The sequence below is a fragment of the Aulonocara sp. 'chitande type north' Nkhata Bay genome, linkage group LG6 (genome assembly GCF_057382095.1).
Source record: "Aulonocara sp. 'chitande type north' Nkhata Bay isolate Kocher_YH1m ecotype deep benthic linkage group LG6, A_spYH_male_GT1.1, whole genome shotgun sequence".
Classification (NCBI taxonomy): Eukaryota; Metazoa; Chordata; class Actinopteri; order Cichliformes; family Cichlidae; genus Aulonocara; species Aulonocara sp. 'chitande type north' Nkhata Bay.
In genome coordinates, this window is record NC_141349.1 from 44,079,309 (window position 1) to 44,097,301 (window position 17,993).

At 44.1% G+C, this 17,993-nt stretch overlaps 1 pseudogene across 1 annotated transcript; it reads right to left on the bottom strand.

The window, feature by feature from the left end:
- Positions 1-3,297: 3,297 nt before the first annotated feature.
- LOC147328647 (NLR family CARD domain-containing protein 3-like) lies at positions 3,298-15,906 on the bottom strand (annotated as a pseudogene). Its single transcript, XR_015129981.1, has 6 exons — positions 15,627-15,906; positions 10,975-12,808; positions 8,396-8,569; positions 5,820-5,993; positions 5,588-5,634; positions 3,298-4,017 (listed from the first exon to the last, which is right to left on the bottom strand). The product of XR_015129981.1 is annotated as an NLR family CARD domain-containing protein 3-like (transcript).
- Positions 15,907-17,993: the final 2,087 nt, after the last annotated feature.

Below are 17,993 nucleotides of genomic sequence, written 5' to 3' on the forward strand. Positions count from 1 at the left end.
ACTTCATAGCACCCGCCCAGCAGTATTTAAACTCCGTCATGCTAGCTAGTAGCAGTACCAGTTATTCTAAGCGACTGTAAAAAGTCAGCACAACGAAAACAAACTCCAACTAAACTTGGTTTATATCTGACACAGAGAGACTGCAGGTCATAACTTCTTACCTGAAGTTCAGTTCCTCTGCCACTATGACCGGTGGCCGCCTCGGGTCTCTCCTCCTCTTGCCTCCCCTTTCCCTTATCCACCTGCTGGCCTCCACCACTTGCTGATGTTGCTAAATCTGTGGAAGCTATGCCATAGCTACCGCCAAACAATTCAGTTATTTTTACACATCTGGCAGCGTCTGCCTGAAGGGCTTGTTTCTTTTTGGCCCTAATTTTTTCTGCACCTCCTTTCCTTTTTTTGTTCTCCATTTTCTTTAGTTCGTCTATAAGATTGCTAAACAAGGGGGAGGGTGCATCCGACCTCCTCGGCTGTAATTGGTCCAGCCCAGAGTCGATCATGACCAATTGGCCAATCCAACACCTTTCATTATTTATACCCTTCCAAAAAAAAAAAAAAAATCGATCGGCCCATAAAAACAAAAAATCGCCAGCGGCCCACCGGGCAAATGCCCGGTATGTCCGATGGCCAGTCCAGCTATGCACAGACCGGAGGGGGAGAGAACAGACAGGCATGGAATAAAACACAAGGAGGGAAAACAAGGCATAAGAACTCACAGATACACTGAGTGAGACACGGGGTAAAGACACGAAGGGAAACCTAATAAACGACATCTAAACAGAATAACCTAGGGACCTTTAGAATAAACAGTGGACCTAAAACATAATACGTCAAATGACAAAAATACAGGAAAACACAAAGCACCGGGTAGAAGTCCCGGGACCATGACAAGAGCGAGTTTTGAGATGTGATATATATATATATATATATATATATGTATATATATATATGCTGTTCCTAGAGTATTTAAAAGTAGAATGGGAGGCAGAGCCTTCAGTTTTCAGGCCCCTCTTCTGTGGAACCAGCTTCCAGTTTGAATTCGGGAGACAGACATCATCTCTACTTTCAAGATTAGGCTTCAAACTGCAATAGCCCTATCATTGGTTATTGTTAATCTCTGGCTCTCTTCCACAGCATGTCTTTGTCCTGTCTTCCTTCCCTCACCGCAACTGGTCGAAGCAGGTGGTCGTCAAACCTGGTTCTGCTGGAGGATTCTCACTGTTAAGAGGAAAATTTTCTTTCCCACTGTTTCCAAAGTGCTTACTCATATGATAGTTGGGTTTTTCTCTGTATGTATTATTGAAGGGTCTACCTTACAATATAAAACACCTTGAGGCAACTCGTTTGATTTGGTGCTATATAAATAAAATTGAAATAAACTGAACAAAATGTTGTAGAGAAGAAAACATTGGAGCAATGATCATTTTATTGCTGAATCACACAGGAAATGAAATTTATTGTCAACAAATTCTGTCACTGGTTGTAAAATGAATGGAAACAGATAAATATGATACAAAGCATTTGCATTGTGGTAATATAGACCTATGCAAAGGACATAAGCTAGAGAACAGATTACTTTGTAAAACTCACTTCAAGCTTCCTGCCTCCATACAACCATCTTTAGTACAACTAACATTGTAGAAATTATTCCTTTTCCATTTGTTAATAATGGTCAGTCTAAAGCAGGGGTGCTCAATACGTCGATCGCGATCGACCAGTCGATCGCAAAGGTAGTATTGGTAGATCGCATGGCATTAAAAAAATAGATGCCAGCCTATCATCCATCCCGTCACTTGATTGATACAGGGAAGCCAGTCAGATGACATCAGATTTTTTCTGACGCTTAGGTCGCTGCGCATGCGCAAACAGCGGCGCGAAGTGTAGTAAAACTGACAAGCTAGTCAGCGAGTTAACTCCAATTTTTAGCTCTCGGTTTTTTCTCTTAAACCTGGCCGTCAGCTATGAGGTGCCGTAAGGGACATTATTACTGAAACGCTCTCACACACACTACTGAAATTTTAGCTCTCACACACACTACTGAAACGCTCTCACACACACAACTGAAATTTTAGCTCTCACACACACTACTGAAACGCTCTCACACACACAACTGAAATTTTAGCTCTCACACACACTACTGAAACGCTCTCACACACACTAAGAGACAGAAAACCAAAACACCTCTCTTCCTAACCCTAATAATCTAATGTTGTTATCTACTGACCTTCTAGTGATTCAGAATTGGTCTAAACATTCAGAATGTCCCAGGGACTTATTCTAATCATATCTTATTGTTTACGTGGCGCAAAAAAGGTTGGGGACTGCTGTACTAGCAGGTTGCTGAGTAGAAATCCTTGTAGTGTTTTGAAATATACCACTTTTTCCATCAGTTTCCTTGTCAGGAAACAACTTCCTGTTCAGCAGAAATGCCTCTGGTTTCAGTAGTGTGTGTGAGAGCGTTTCAGTAGTGTGTGTGAGAGCGTTTCAGTAGTGTGTGTGAGAGCTAAAATATCAGTAGTGTGTGTGAGAGCTAAAATATCAGTAGTGTGTGTGAGAGCTAAAATATCAGTAGTGTGTGTGAGAGCTAAAATATCAGTAGTGTGTGTGAGAGCTAAAATATCAGTAGTGTGTGTGAGAGCGTTTCAGTTGTGTGTGTGTGAGAGCGTTTCAGTTGTGTGTGTGTGAGAGCGTTTCAGTTGTGTGTGTGTGTGAGAGCGTTTCAGTTGTGTGTGTGTGAGAGCGTTTCAGTTGTGTGTGTGTGAGAGCGTTTCAGTTGTGTGTGTGTGTGAGAGCGTTTCAGTTGTGTGTGTGTGAGAGCGTTTCAGTTGTGTGTGTGTGAGAGCGTTTCAGTAGTGTGTGTGAGAGCGTTTCAGTAGTGTGTGTGAGAGCGTTTCAGTTGTGTGTGTGTGAGAGCGTTTCAGTAGTGTGTGTGAGAGCGTTTCAGTAGTGTGTGTGAGAGCGTTTCAGTAGTGTGTGTGAGAGCTAAAATTTCAGTAATAATGTCCCTTACGGCACCTCATAGTCAGCAGCTACTGTCCGGACTATGCATCCCTGGCTGATTCAATTCAGTGCAAGTCATCAGAGTAAACTCAGGTAATGACAAAAAATTTACATAGTTAATTGTGTTGTGAAATATTGGATATTGCGGTTATGCATGTATACATTGTAGATATAAAGAATCCTCAATATATTTATAAATAAGTATATGTTTTGGATTTTTGTAGTGGGTAGATCATTTTGACTTGGTCATTTTATAAGTAGCTCACATGCGGAAAAAGTGTGAGCACCCCTGGTCTAAAGTGTTACTCACAGTCAATGTGTGGAATCTTCTGGTCTAAAGTAAAATTATTGGTGAGGTTTGGAAAAAGATTTTTTAAAGGATTTTTTAATGTAAAGTATTTGCCTGAATAAATCTGTGTCATTGTTTCTGCAAGTCTTCGTCCTAAAGTGAACACAGAGACACAGAGGAAGATCTAAATAGCCTAAATCCAGGATAAAGAGTCTCAGTGAATGTGGTGCTGAAGGTGTGGAGATGGATCAAGGAGTTTGAGGAGACTCTGTAGAAGGACAGAGTCCCAGCAGGACAGTCTACATACACTGCTACTCTGTTTGAGGTGGAGGAGGTGGATGAGGTGGAGGAGGCGGAAGAGGAGACGAAGGAGGAGGAAGAGGTAGAGAGGTCTGTTCTAGTGTTATTGTGCCAAGCAAAGTAACCATCTTCAGAGCATCTCAGACTCCACGACTGATTATTCCATCCAAACCAGCAGCCTTTGCTGGCTCCTGTCCTTCTGATTCCTCTGTAACTCACTGCTATGTAAACCCAACCTTCCCACTCAACCTCCCAGTAACAGCGACCAGTCAGCCCATTTCTACACAGAATCTGTTTCCAGTCATCAAACCTCTCTGGGTGATCAGGATATGGCTGCTCATCATCCACAAATGCCACTTTAGTGTTGTTGTCGAACAAGATGAGGTTTCTGTTTGCTGTGTTTGGGTCCAGTGTGAGTTCACAGGAATCTAAGAGAGAGAAGAATCCTTTATTATTTGACACGGTGCTATCAGTGCTCCATCTATAAAACCACAATTTTACCTGATATAAATTTGGCAACAATAAAGTTTGGCTATTTGCTTTTGTCCAGTACTCTGTAGAAATACTGACTTGATCACTTCTACATTCATATATTTCTTGATGCATGTTCAATCATCCAGGTACGTAAATCCCAAAAAGTTGATTCTGTTCATCTGGACGTTTTCAGTGGGAGAAACTTTCGTCATCATCCAGGTGATTTCTTCAGTGTCAGCTGGCTGCAGGTTTCCCCAATCATATAAACAGTACATTTACTGAAACTATCAACAACCACTGATCAATGTCCATGAGAGTTGGGGGATGGCTGCAATCACAGCATTGTAAGATGGTGAAAGACAAGGGAAAGACCATCTCTGAATCGAGGAGGGGGCCTAAGGATACATCTTTTACCATCATACAATGCTGTGATTGCAGTCTTTGATCAATGGTCATGACAATCATCGAGCTAGTGGGTAACAGACGTCTCCGAAAACGTCGGAGCGCTTTTGAAAATATGTGGTGTCTTGATAAACTGAGCAGATATTTGAGGTTTACACAGCTACATTCTCGCCTGAAAATATGTTAAACGTTTATTTTGTGACCCAGAAAGAATAATAAGAGTAATATTAAAACTAACTAGCTGCCGCCATTGTTGGAAACTGAGCTGGGCCGCGCTATGAATTCTGGGACACAGCTTCTTCTTCTTCGGGGTTTAACGGCAGCTGGCATCCTTGTACATGCAGTGCTGCCATCTTCTGTTTCAGTCCGTTATTACACTCTTAAATCCTGCTACTTATTCCTGCGTCTTTTGGGATCTTACAAAGCTTCAAACGACGCGTCGACTATTAATGATTTTGATAGTCGACGTAATCGTGACTAGTCGACTAATCGTGGCAGCCCTACTGCACATAAGATAACAAATAATAATAGGGTAAAACAGACAATATAAAACAGGCAGAAATTCAACCAAAAACAGTTTTGAAAAGGTGAGTTTTGAGTTGTTTTAAAAACAGCTACTGAGTCCACAGTTCTTGATGTATGAGGGAGAGAGTTCCACAGTCTCGGGGCCACAGTGGCAAAAGCTCTGTCACCCTAAGTTCTCATCTTAGTCTGTTTTATAGCAAGTAAGCCCTGATCAGATGACCTCCGGGACCTGCTGGGGACATCGGGCTGTAGCAGATCGGAGATGTAGGCTGGTGCCAGTCCATGCAAGGCTCTAAATGTCAAGACCAGGATCTTAAAATGTACTCTAAATTCAACAGGAAGCCAGTGTAGCTGAAATAGCAATGGTGTCACATGTGAAGCCGGACTGAAACTTATCACAAATGTTATGTTTGTCCAGAGCCGCTATAAGTTGCTTAGCCGCAACCTTTTCTAGAAGCTTAGCAATTAACGGTAATTTAGAGATAGGTCTGTAGCTGCTGGAAACAGAGGCGTCTAGCTGAGGGTTTTTTAAAGTGGGAGAATAGCAGCATTTTTAAAATAAACCGGAACTATACCAGATGCAGTAAACACACTCACACTTTCTCAGGCCAGGTTTTAGTCTCTGCTGCCCACCATGTTCCAGCCTTGGAGAGGAAGAAAAAGGAAGAAAAAAATTCTTTCCACTTACACGTCTGCCATTATTAACAGAAGGAAATGTACATCTAGATTTTTTTAGTTTGCGTTGCAACTAGAACATACTCTGAAACACTTCCCCTGTTTGTCAATACGCCACAGAAACTGTTTCTGTGCTCATGTCTTCTCTTCATACCTGAGAGTGTCTAGTCTCCAGTCTGAGTCCTCCACTCCAGCGGAGAACAGCTTTACTGATGAGTCGTCCAGAACATTGTAGCTCAGGTCCAGTTCTTGCAAATGGAAGTGGTTGGATTTTAGAGCTGAAGCTAAATAAGTACAGCCTTCCTCTGTGACGATACAGCCGGACAGCCTGGGTCAAATAGCACATAGAACGATAGACAACAAATAGCCAAAACACTTAAAAATGACTTGCTTTGGTCTGCCATTGTTTTACACTGTTTTATGCTGTATGCTGAAATTAGCTCATTGCTAACATTTTTAATATATCAAATTACCATTTATTATTGAGACTGATATTGATTTAATCGAAAACACATGTTAGGGCATGTTAGCAAACACAAGTAAATTTCTGCAATGGCTTGCCACATCAATCCCTATACAACCGTTGCAAGAGCTTGGTTCGCATTGCTGGCAATAAGTCGGACTCGTTCCCGGTGGGTGATGGGCTCCGCCAGGGCTGCCCTTTGTCTCCGGTTCTGTTCATAATTTTTATGGACAGGATTTCTAGGCGCAGCCAAGTGGCGGAGGGCTTTCGCTTTGGTGGCCTCAGAATCTCATCTCTGATTTTTGCAGATGATGTGGTTCTGTTGGCTTCATCGGGTGAGGGCCTCCAGCTCGCACTGGAACGGTTCGCAGCCGAGTGTGAAGCAGCGGGAATGAGGATCAGCACCTCCAAATCTGAGGCCATGGTTCTCAGCCGGAAAAGGGTGGAGTGCCCACTCCGGGTCGGGGATGAGTTCCTGCCCCAAGTGGAGGAGTTCAAGTATCTCGGGGTCTTGTTCGCGAGTGATGGGAGAAGGGAGCCGGAGATCGACAGACGGATTGGGGCTGCAGCTGCAGCAATGCAGACGCTGCACCGGTCCGTCGTGGTGAAGAGGGAGCTGAGTGTAAAAGCGAAGCTCTCAATTTACCGGTCGATCTACGTCCCTACCCTCACCTATGGCCACGAGCTGTGGGTAGTGACCGAAAGAACGAGATCGCGGATACAAGCGGCAGAAATGAGCTTCCTCCGAAGGGTGGCTGGCCTCTCCCTTAGAGATAGGGTGAGAAGTTCGGCCATCCGGGAGGGGCTCAGAGTAGAGCAGCTGCTGCTCCACATCGAAAGGAGCCAGCTGAGGTGGTTCGGGCATCTGACAAGGATGCCCCCTGGGCGCCTCCTGGGTGAGGTGTTCCAGGCATGTCCCACCGGGAGGAGGCCCCGGGGCAGACCCAGGACACGCTGGAGAGATTATATCTCTCAGCTGGCCTGGGAACGCCTTGGTATTCCCCCGGATAAGCTGGAGGAGGTGGCTGGGGAGAGGGAGGTCTGGGCCTCTCTGCTTAGGCTGCTGCCCCCGCGACCCGGCCTCGGATAAAGCGGATGAAGATGGATGGATGGATGGATGGCTTGCCACATCGAGCAAAACAGCAAGGAAAAGGGTGCTCAACCAAAGCCAGAGAGAAGTGTAGTATGCTAGTATTACTTTAGTATGCTTTTATGTGGACTTGTTTACTTAAAAAACAAACAACAACAAAAAAAAACAAAGAAAAAAACCAGTCTGTAATAATGAGGTGCTCAACTGAATCAAAATTCTTGTTATTTTAAGATACAGTCTTACATCATATAAGAATTATCATTAAAGAGACATTAATTGCTATTAGTGTAGGGTATTTACTAGGGCTGCACGATTAATCGTTAGAAAATCGCGATCTCGATTCATACTTATGTGCGATCTCATTTCCAAATGACAACGATTTAAAAAAAAAAAAAGACGACGACGGTTGTACCGCATTTTGATCCGGGACGTAATCTGCATGAAAACAAGCGCTCACTCTTCCTGCTCAACAAATGACAAGGGCGGAGCCTTATACCACGTGATACAGAAGCTGTGCCGTGTGATGCTAAAATTAGCAGGAAAAAACAACAGAGAGCACGTCAGGGATGACGAGAAAGTGACAGGAGAAAATCCGTCCCGGTCAACCACCCAAACATCAATAACGGGAACCTTATACAGCACCTCCCCTGTCGACCTCCCGCAGGCACAAAGAAATTACGGAGGCTATCACTTATCACCTGACCAAAGATATGGCTCCCATCAACACTGTGCAAAACGAGGGATTTAGGAAAATGATCAACACCCTAGACAAACGCTACACAGTGCCGTCCCGCAACTACTTTTCTATCGTTGCACTACCTGCTCTATACACGCAGCGTCGAGCAACGGTGGAGACGGAATTTCAAGCAGTACAACATTTTACGGCAACAACAAAACGTGAGACATTTGTTATTTTTATGTTTATTTATTGTTTTTATGTTCAGTCTCAACTGTTACGAAGTTGATGTGCAGTTAATAAGTGCAATAAATATTTATACTGGAAAAGAAAATCGTGAGGGAATCGTGATCTGAATTCTAAGCCAAAAAATCGTGATTCTCATTTTATGCAAAATCGTGCAGCCCTAGTATTTACCTTTTAGTTTAAAGAATGGTCAAGTGTTTTTATTATAGAAATAAAATTGAATTAACTGTATGTAAAGCAACATTTAATACAGACCTGAGAATTTCCAGTCTACACTGTAGACTTGCCAGTCCGGCAGAAAGGAGTTTAACTCCTGAATCTTCTAGGTCATTGTTACTCAGGTCCAACTCTCTCAGATTAGATGACGGTGAGCTGACAACTGAGGACAGAGCTTCACAGCTTCTTTTTGACAGATTACAGCCACTCAACCTGGAGGAGAGTTAGTGATAAATTGACCTGTACATCAAATACAATCAGATCCATATTGTCTGGAAAGAAGTTTTGTGGCCCAGTGATATCTGTTCCCTAATTTTTCCCAGCAGATAAAAGGTTAATTCCAAGTGTTAAACTTGTATTTGGCACCTATTCATTAGAAGTATCAATATTCAATATTTATGCTCTAAAATATAAAACTTTAGATTTAACTGTTGTACTTTATTTTTAGCATGACTGCATGCTGGTTTGTTGAACCATTTCATGATTGTTTAATTTCAATACAAAACTATAAACAAAGCCTTTGATGAATAGACTCCTAAATGAATTGCAGCCTGGCCGGGCTCAGCCCAAAGCAGGGGCATTGGCCCGCCCTCTGTAGGCCCACCACCGACAGGAGGCACCAGAGGGGTTGGGTGAAATGTGTACTGGGCGGCAGCCAGGCATACTGATCCTCGGCTACCAAGACTAGCGTTACCCCTCTGATGGTAAAGGAGCCTATGCTAGGTTGAGAGGTACCGGCAAGATATAGTCGGGCTCACCTCAAAACACAGCTTGAGCTCCAGAACCCGTCTCCTGGAGAGGGACTGGACTCTCTCTCAGTCTGGTGTTACCCTTGGTGAGAGGCGGTAGGCTGGGGTGGGTATCTCAGTATCCCCTCAACTTGCACCTGTATGTTGGAGTTTTTCCCAGTGGACGAGAGGATTTGTTATTCGTCTGTACTTATTCACCAAAAGACAGTTTTGAGTACCCAGCCTTCTTGGAGTGGGTGGGGTGCTTGAGGGTGCTCTACCTGGGGACTCTGTCATCTCATTAGGAAATTTCCCCACTCATATGGGCAACAACAGTGAGACCGAATGGTGCTGTGTTATTGGACTGCGTAAACCACAGTTTCGCAATAACACCATGTTTAAACCTAAGGGTGTCCAGAAGTACTCGTGGCACCAGGATACCATAGGCCACAGGTCAATGATCAATTTTGTAATTGTATCATCAGGTCTATGGCCATACGTTCTGGATCCTTGGGTAAAGAGAGGTGCTGAGCTCTGCTGAAGCACCTAAACATATAGTAAGGGTGCACTGGGAATGCCTAGAAGAGGCCCCTGTCCACAAGATCTTCAATTCCCACTTCTGGCAGAGATTTGGTAGCTTTCTGAGGGAGACTGGGGACATTGAGTCTTAATGGACCATGTTCAGCACCTCCATTGCTGAATCTGCTGCACTGAGCTGCGGTTGCAAGGTGATTAGTGCCTGTCAAGGTGGTGACCCCCAAACCTGATGGTGGACAAGGGATGGTAGTGAAGGGAACCCCGGCTGAAGGAGTCCTATCGGGCTTGATTAGCCTGTGGGAATTTGGAGGCAGTCAGTAGGTACCGAGAGGATAGGTACCGAGAACATGACTCTGGCACTGGCTGAAATAAAACCTCAGAGGAGATTTTATAAGCCATCGAAAAAGCCTTTTCGATTGCCTCGAAATTCTGTCAAGCCATCGGGGGGCTCAGGAGGGGACAGCGGTGCACTACCTGATCTGTGTATAATACAAGTGGAGTGCTGCTGACTTTGTCTAAGTGGGCGACTGTGGTTCAGGGGGTTGGGAAGCTCATCTTGTAACAGGAAGGTTGCCGGTTCAATCCCCAGTGGGAGAAGGCTTCCACTTGGGCAGCCTCAGAATCTCATCTCTGATAATGTGGTTCTGTTGGCTTCATCAAGTGGTGGCTTATGGCTTGCAAGTTTGAGCCCATGGTCCTCAGCAGGAAAAGGGTAGAGAGCCCATTACAGATCAGGGAAAAGTTACTGCCCCAAGTAGAGGAATTTAAGTATCTTGAGTCTTAATAAAGAATGAGCCGCAGATTGACAGACGGATTGGTGCTGCGGCTGCAGTGATGTAGACACTGTATTGGTCTACTGTGGTGAAGAGAGAGCTAAGAGTAAAAGCGAAGCTCTTGAATTACCGGTCAGGGTTCAGGGATCTGACAAGTATGCCTCCTGGGTGAGGTGTTCTAGGCATTTCCCACCAGCATGAGACCCCAGGGCAGGCCGAGGACATGCTGAAGAGATTATATCTCTCGGCTGGCCAGAGAATGCCTTTGTGCTCCCCTTGACAAGCTGGAGGAGGTGGTTGGGGAGAGGGAGGTCTGGGCTTGTCTGCTTAGGCTGTTGCCCCCTGCATCCCGGCCCTGGATAAGTGGAAAAATATGGTATATTCAAACTGAAATCCTAAAACAGGACACCAAGTGCCTCAAAGGTAAAATTCTTGGGTTTCTGCATCTGTACATGTTAAGCATGAGGTAAGCTAAATCTAACACTACCCAAAATGGTTTGGTAGTTACACCTACTGTAGGATCATAGAGTTTGGAGTTCCAATTATTTTTCAATATAATCTTTTGTATCTGTGCACCTACAGAACTTTTTTGGAGGCTTTCACCACTGGAAGTAACCTGAGAAGAGCTTCCTCTGAAGGAGAGTATTTCTTCAGGTCAAACACATCTAGATCTTCTTCTTATGATAGTAAGATGAAGCCCAGAGCTGACCACTGAGCTGGAGTGAGTATATCTGTGGACAGACGTCCAGAACTCAGATACTGTTGGATCTCCTCCACTAGAGAACAGTCCTTCAGTTCGTTCAAACAGTGGAACAGATTAATGCTCCTCTCTGCAGACACATTCTCACTGATTTTCTTCTTGATGTATTGGACTGTTTTCTGAGTGGTCTCTGAACTACTGTCTATTTTCATTAGCAGGTCCTGTAGTTTATCCTGATTGGTCTGCAGTGAAAGACCCAAGAGGAAGCGAAGGAATAAGTCCAGATGTCCGTTTGGACTCTGTAAGGCCCTGTCAATGGAAATCCTGTGGATCTTCTTTGAAGATGTTTTACTTAAAAGCAGTTGAAGATTGCGCATTGAGGGCTGTGGTAAAGGCATCACATTTATGTTACTGTTATTAAGCGACATCCTCACATAAAGAGCAGCCAGAAACTCCTGAACGCTCAGATGGACGAAGCTGAACATCTTGTCTTTCCCTTTCCTTCCTCGATCTTCTTTGAAGATCTCTGTGAACACTCCTGAGCACACCGAGGCTTCGCTGAAATCAATGCCGCTCTGTCTCAGATCCTTCTCATAGAAGATCAGGTTGCCCTTTTCCAGCTGCTCAAAGGCCAGTTTTGCTAATGACTTAATGTATTGAATGCTCTTTTCTGGGCCATACTTTTCTTTTGTCCGATCAATCTGAAACACCAGGAACTCTGCGTACATCTCAGTCAGAGTCTTGGGCAGCTCTCCGCCCTCTCTGGTTTTCAACACATCCTCCAGAACTGTTGCAGTGATCCAGCAGAAGACTGGGATGTGGCACATGATGTGGAGGCTTCGTGATGTCACGATATGGGAGATGAGTTTGTCAGCCTCCTCCTTACCTTTGAATCTCTTCCTGAAGTACTCCTCTTTCTGTTGGTCGGTGAACCCCCTGACCTCTGTTGTACTGCTGATAAACTCTCGAGGGATCTGATTGGCCGCTGCAGGCCGTGTGGTTACCCAGATGCGAGCAGAGCGTAGCAGTTTCCCATTGATGAGTTTCCTCAGCAGGACATCTGTTTTAGCTGCCTTTGTTACATCGACAGAGCGAATGTCTTCAGAATGAAGGTCGAGATGAAGGCGGCTCTCATCCAGCCCATCAAACACAAACAGAAGTTTGAATTTACTCTTGTCATAGTTGGTGATTCCTGATGACTGAACATCTGTAAAGATGTAATTAAGAGCCTCCTGTGGGATGCCTACAGTTTCTGGGATGCATTCATGAATGAGCTCTGCCAAACTGAACTTTTCTCCCTTCAGAGGATTCAGCTGACGGAAGGTGAAGGGGAAAATCAGATGCACATCTTGATTGGACCTTTGTTCAGCCCAGTCCAAAACAAACTTCTGGACAAGGAAAGTTTTTCCAATTCCTGCGATTCCATTGGTCATCACTGTTTTGATGGGTCTGTATTTTCCAGAGGGATGTTTAAACATGTCTGTGGGTCTAATAGGTTTCTCTGGCTCTGCTGGCTTCCATGCCTTTTCAATCTGCCAAACCTCATGCTGTGTGTTGATATGTACATCATACCCAGCTGTGATGTACAGCTCTGTGTAGATATCTGCCAGACACTGTTTATCTTCTGCCCAACCTTCTTGTGCGCACATAAACTTGTCCTGGAAGTTTGATTGAAGCATCTGTTGGTAAGATGCGATGGGGTGAGGCTCTGGTACTGGAACCACCACATCTGTGTCAAATATGCAACATGGAAAGTGTAAGGTGTATATCCACCATTAAACAAATCTAGAAATTAAGTTATTTCAATCTTTCCTTGCACATAAAAAGTCTTCAATAATCAGGACCCATTATATCGCAAAGACCTTTCACTATTCCACTAGAGTACTTTGAGAAACAGGCTTACTTGTGGTTTCCAAAAGTACAATGGTGGCAGAGCTGCCAAGCCATTTTCCTACATAACTTGCTCCTACTTTGTGACAGCCTAATCTGAAAAGTAGAGAGGATAACACTGGAAGTAAATTCCAGATGTTCTACTTTGGTGTAGAAGGAAGAAAACTGGAATAGGTGTAATCTTGAAGGAAGAGTATGTGAATAGTTTTGTGGAGGTAAAGAGAGGATCATGAGTTTGAAGCTGGAAATGGAAGGGGCTGTGTTGATTGTCAGTTTGTATGCCTCACAGGTTGGAGTTTAGAGGAGAAAGAGGAAGTCTGGTGAAACCTGGATGAAGTGGTGGATTTCATCTAAATGTGAAAGAGATCCTGCAAGGTGGTGTTAGGGGAGGTTTGGATGGTGGATGACGGATATCAAGAAGAGAAAGTGAGTGAAGGAGAAGCAAAGATGAAATGCTGAATGTTAAATAAAAAAAGAGTTGCAGAGTTCAGGAAGGGGTTGAGACAGAGAGAGGTGGCAAAGGCTTATGGTGAGCTACATGTGAGGTTGGACACTAAAGATGGAGAAAAGGAGTTGTACCCAATGGTAAGAGACAGACCAGGCTGGGAAGCGTGTGCAGCAGGTAAAGGTGATTAACCCTTTAAAGCCGGTCGGAGCGGACACGCTCCATTTTGCGTAACTATTTTTAAATCCCGTAGCTCTGCAACCACGTAAGCTAGCGCAATAATTTTTTTTGCATATGAAACCGGAGGAGTTGTACTTACATCTGATGCCATCAGTTTGTCCTCGGTCACGGTTTCCTTCCACATATAGCTTTGCAAAATTTCATAAAAAGCACTTGCAGCAACAAAAACATAATATTCCAGAAACACGCTTTGCCGATCCGATCAGCTGTTTGTAACACTTCCTACTTTGGAATAGACGTCAGCGCGAACTATCGCATGTCCGGCATGACCTGCCCGAAATCGGAAGTGACGTCATTTTGCGGAAATGTAGTTTTTTACCATCGTGGCCTTATGAGCCTATACTGGTGTTTTTAAAAGTTATGTTTGACTTTATGACTTTCTGTGTCGTTTCTGGGATGCTGAGGACTAATATTGCACTGCTGGAAATAGTTTATTTTGATGCATATGCTGTTTTTTTGCAAATTTGCATTATAACATTTATTTTCGTTTTTCCTGCAGTATATGAAAATTGGTGTATCTCAAAAATAAAATTATGAAGACAAAATAAATTTCCTTTGGTGGGAAACTAGTTTGTGCAACTTTTTTGTATTTACAGTTTTGAGGGATAAGCCTCTTAAATTTCTCTAACTAGAAATATATGTTAAAAACCAAAAATGATTTTCAATTTTTTTGTAGTTTATTGCACTTTTTTGCAATTTATGTAATTACTATGCACTTAATGCAGACATATTATTACAATTTGGGCTATAATGGTTGTATTGATGTATAGCAACTTGAAATGCTCCAAAAAATGGCTCCACAGCATGTAAAAATATACTATAAGCTCTGGCGGACTTGGTTCTATGGTAGGTCTTAAAGGGTTAAGGATGGAAATGTACCTATGAGTAATACGACTGTGCAGGAAATATGGAAGGAGAACACTGGCAAATTTGTTAATAAAGAAAATGATAGACAAAGGAGGATCGATGGAGGGCAGTTAGTAAGCAGGATTAGTAAAGAAGACGAGTGGAGGTATGGAAATGTCTAGAAGAAAGGGCAGTGGACCTGTTAGCCACAGAGTTTAAAGCAGTCTTGCCTGAAGAGTGGAGAAGAAATGTGACAAAGAGCTCTACAGATGTGACGTTTGCTCTGAGAGCGTTGATGGAAAAGTTTAGACAAGCTCAGAAGGAGCTTCACTTTCTTTGTGGATCAGAGAAAGCAGGTGATTGGCTGCTGAGAAAGGAGCTGTGGTTCTGCACGAGGAAGTCAGGAGGGTCAGAGAAGTGTGTGGAGGTGGTGCAGGACATGTGAGGACAGAGGTGAGGTGTGTGGTAAGATTAACAGGTGGGTTCAAGGTGGGGGTGGGATTACATCAGGGATCAGCTCTCAGCTCCTTGTTTGCAGGTGGAGTAGAGCGTGGAGAGGTGGAGGTATGATCTGGAGAGCAGGGGGATGAAAATCAGTAGAAGTAATACAGGCATGTGTGGATGAGGGGGAGACTGGTGCAGAGGTCAACATGAAGGAGCAGAGGTAGTGAAGGTGGATGAGTTTAAGTACTTTGGGTCAACCACCCAAAGCAACAGAGTGCACAAGAGAGGTGAAGAGGACAGTCCAGGCAGGGTGGAGTGGGCGGAGACAGAAGTCAGGGGTGATTTATGACAGAAGCTAAAGAGTACACAATAAATACTAATTCTATGAGACGAAGATAAGAAAACAAGCTTCTTATGAAAAATGATTAATGTATGTTAGTCTATTTTGTTATTCGTCATAATGACAAACTCTACAAACCAGTAAAATAAAATAAAATCATGGCTACTTGCCTTCAGTCTGAGGAAATCCTCTCTTCTGTGAAGTCTCCCCACAGTTGCTGACGTCCGCTGACAGGCAGTGATTTTGAGTGTTAGACTGATTTAACCTGCACTCTGTGAAACGTTTTCAGACTGCAGTGACGTCATGTTTGGTTTTCTTGTAACTTACCTTCTCGTCCTGAGCTGCTGGCACACAGACTCTGCAGCAGGTCATTCCTGCTTATCCTCTCTAAAATCTTCTTAGCCACCTCCACAGCTCCAGGAAGCCTGTAGGTTTGCACCATCAGGTCGACAGTGTCCCACCTGTTTGTTGTCTCCAATCGACTCTTTTTGATGGTTGGGAAGCTTTGAAGGACGTCAGCTTGATGTAGGAGCCACTTGAATTTGTTAAACTCTTCATCTCCCAAATCCTCCAGAGTACTTAACAGGTCCTCTGACGTCATCCCTGATCCCTGCTAAAGGAGGAGAATATTCTCAGCAGGTATTTAACATATTTGTTGCTGGTTGAGAATAAACACGACGTCTCTGCCGTTGGTGTTCGAATAAACATTTTGAGTTTTAATTTTGGTGGTGTGGACTCATGGTTCTGTCTTTTGGATTTCACAGATGATTTTAGTTCGTGCTCATTATTACTTAGATTTCCTAGTTCTTGGTTTCTGAAGTTCACTTTTGCTTAAAATAATATGCAATAAAACAGTTTATTTTATGTGTCTATAACGTATTCATCGGGTTTGCTTATACAGCCTTGAAATCCCTTCACAACTATGCACATGCACATGGGAGCGTGGAGTATTTGCCCTGAAGCGACAGGCACTTCAATCCCTGTCCTGCCACAGTGAGAGCTTGGCTTGCTCTGCTGGCAGTGAGTCGGTTCAGTTTTACTTATAATGCACCAAATTACAACAGCCTCAGTGTTTGCAATGTGAAGTTTGTCACACATTGTGTCTTCTAGCTAAAGGTAAAGCTGTTAAGTTTAACAGGGATGAGAGCCAACTGGCAACCTGTCCAGGGTGTACCCAGCCTCTCACCCTAAGACAGCTGGGATAGGCTCCAGACCCCCACAACCCTGAAAAGGATAAGCAGATGATGGATGGATGGATGGATGGATGGATACTCAGATATTGACATACTTTCGCACGCTCTGTCAGCAAAAGCTGAAAATAAAAACTATAATGCAAAGTAGTCAATGTATAGCTTGTATTTACTGTCCCCTCTAAATAATTCAATGCACAGCCATTCATGCCTAAACTGCCATTTCCCTCCCTGGTGTCATGTGACTCGTTAGTGTTAAAAGTAGGGATGGGTACCGGTGTCCGGTGCCATGATGGCACCGGTTCTGACAAAAACGGTAGTAACCAGACCGAAAAGCAGCGCACATTTCGGTGCTTTATTTCGGTGCTTTTTTCCCTGAGCTGTGATACACTTTCGATTCTAGCCAATCATTTTACATTTCCGAGGATAGTAGGCGGGGCCAGGTACGTACGTTCTGTTAGAGCAGAGCTACAGATTAAAAATGCCCAAGGCGAAGCGGTCAAAAGTCTGGCTGTACTTCACAGCAAAATATGCAAACTCAGCAGCAACAAGTGCTTTAAGCTGATACTGTAAAGTGTGTGTGTTAGTCCCCATAGGGAAATAGTTCCTCTGCATTTAACCCATTCACCCAGTGAAGCAGTGGGCAGCCACCAGTGCAGCGCCCGGGGAGCAGTGTGTAGGGACGGTACCTTGCTCAGGGGTACCTCAGGGTAGCCGTTCAGTGGAGTCGAACCCCCGACCTTCCGATCATGGGGCCACCACTCTACCTACTGAGCTATCCCTGCCCATACTGTGATACTGTCAAAGGAGGTAACACCTCGAATCCGATGAAACACCTGGCGACGCATAGCGTTTTTTTTAAAAGCCGAGAAATGCGCCGTATTTGATAGCTTGCTGCGAGACCTCACACCGAGCGCATCTACTGCGGGTGTGGTGCCTGTTATCGGACCCGGAGTTAGCAACATCCCCCAAAAACCCCGAAGAGGAGAGTCCTGGCCCCTAGCCCTGCCAGTGTAGCAGAAATGATGAGGATGATGATGCAGCAGCAGCCGTTCTTCTCTGCGTGAGTAGCTTAATGTTGTTCGTGTGTAATTTACGTTGAGTAGGCTAACCACGTTATTACATTAATGCATGTAAGGTGAACTAGCAAACATCATCATAGCTACATGCGGCTGTCTTCTTGTTTGATGGCAGATACTCCCTTCACCCTGGCCAAAAAGGCTAAAATGACCAAAGAAAAAGTGGGAAACAGCTAAACATGAGAGGTTTTTGGACAAAGTTTGTTTTTTCCATTGTTTAAGCACTGCTTCCAGCCAAGAGTGATACCATATATGCCCCATAGCTGCAGAAAAGGCTAACATTGTTATCTTTTTGCAAAAAACAGCTGAACATGAGAAGTTTTTGGACCAATTTTGTGTTCTCCATTCTTTACGTACCGGTTTGAGCACCGTTTAAGCACCTACACGTTTCAAAAGTACCGGTTTGGCACCGGTATCGGATAAAA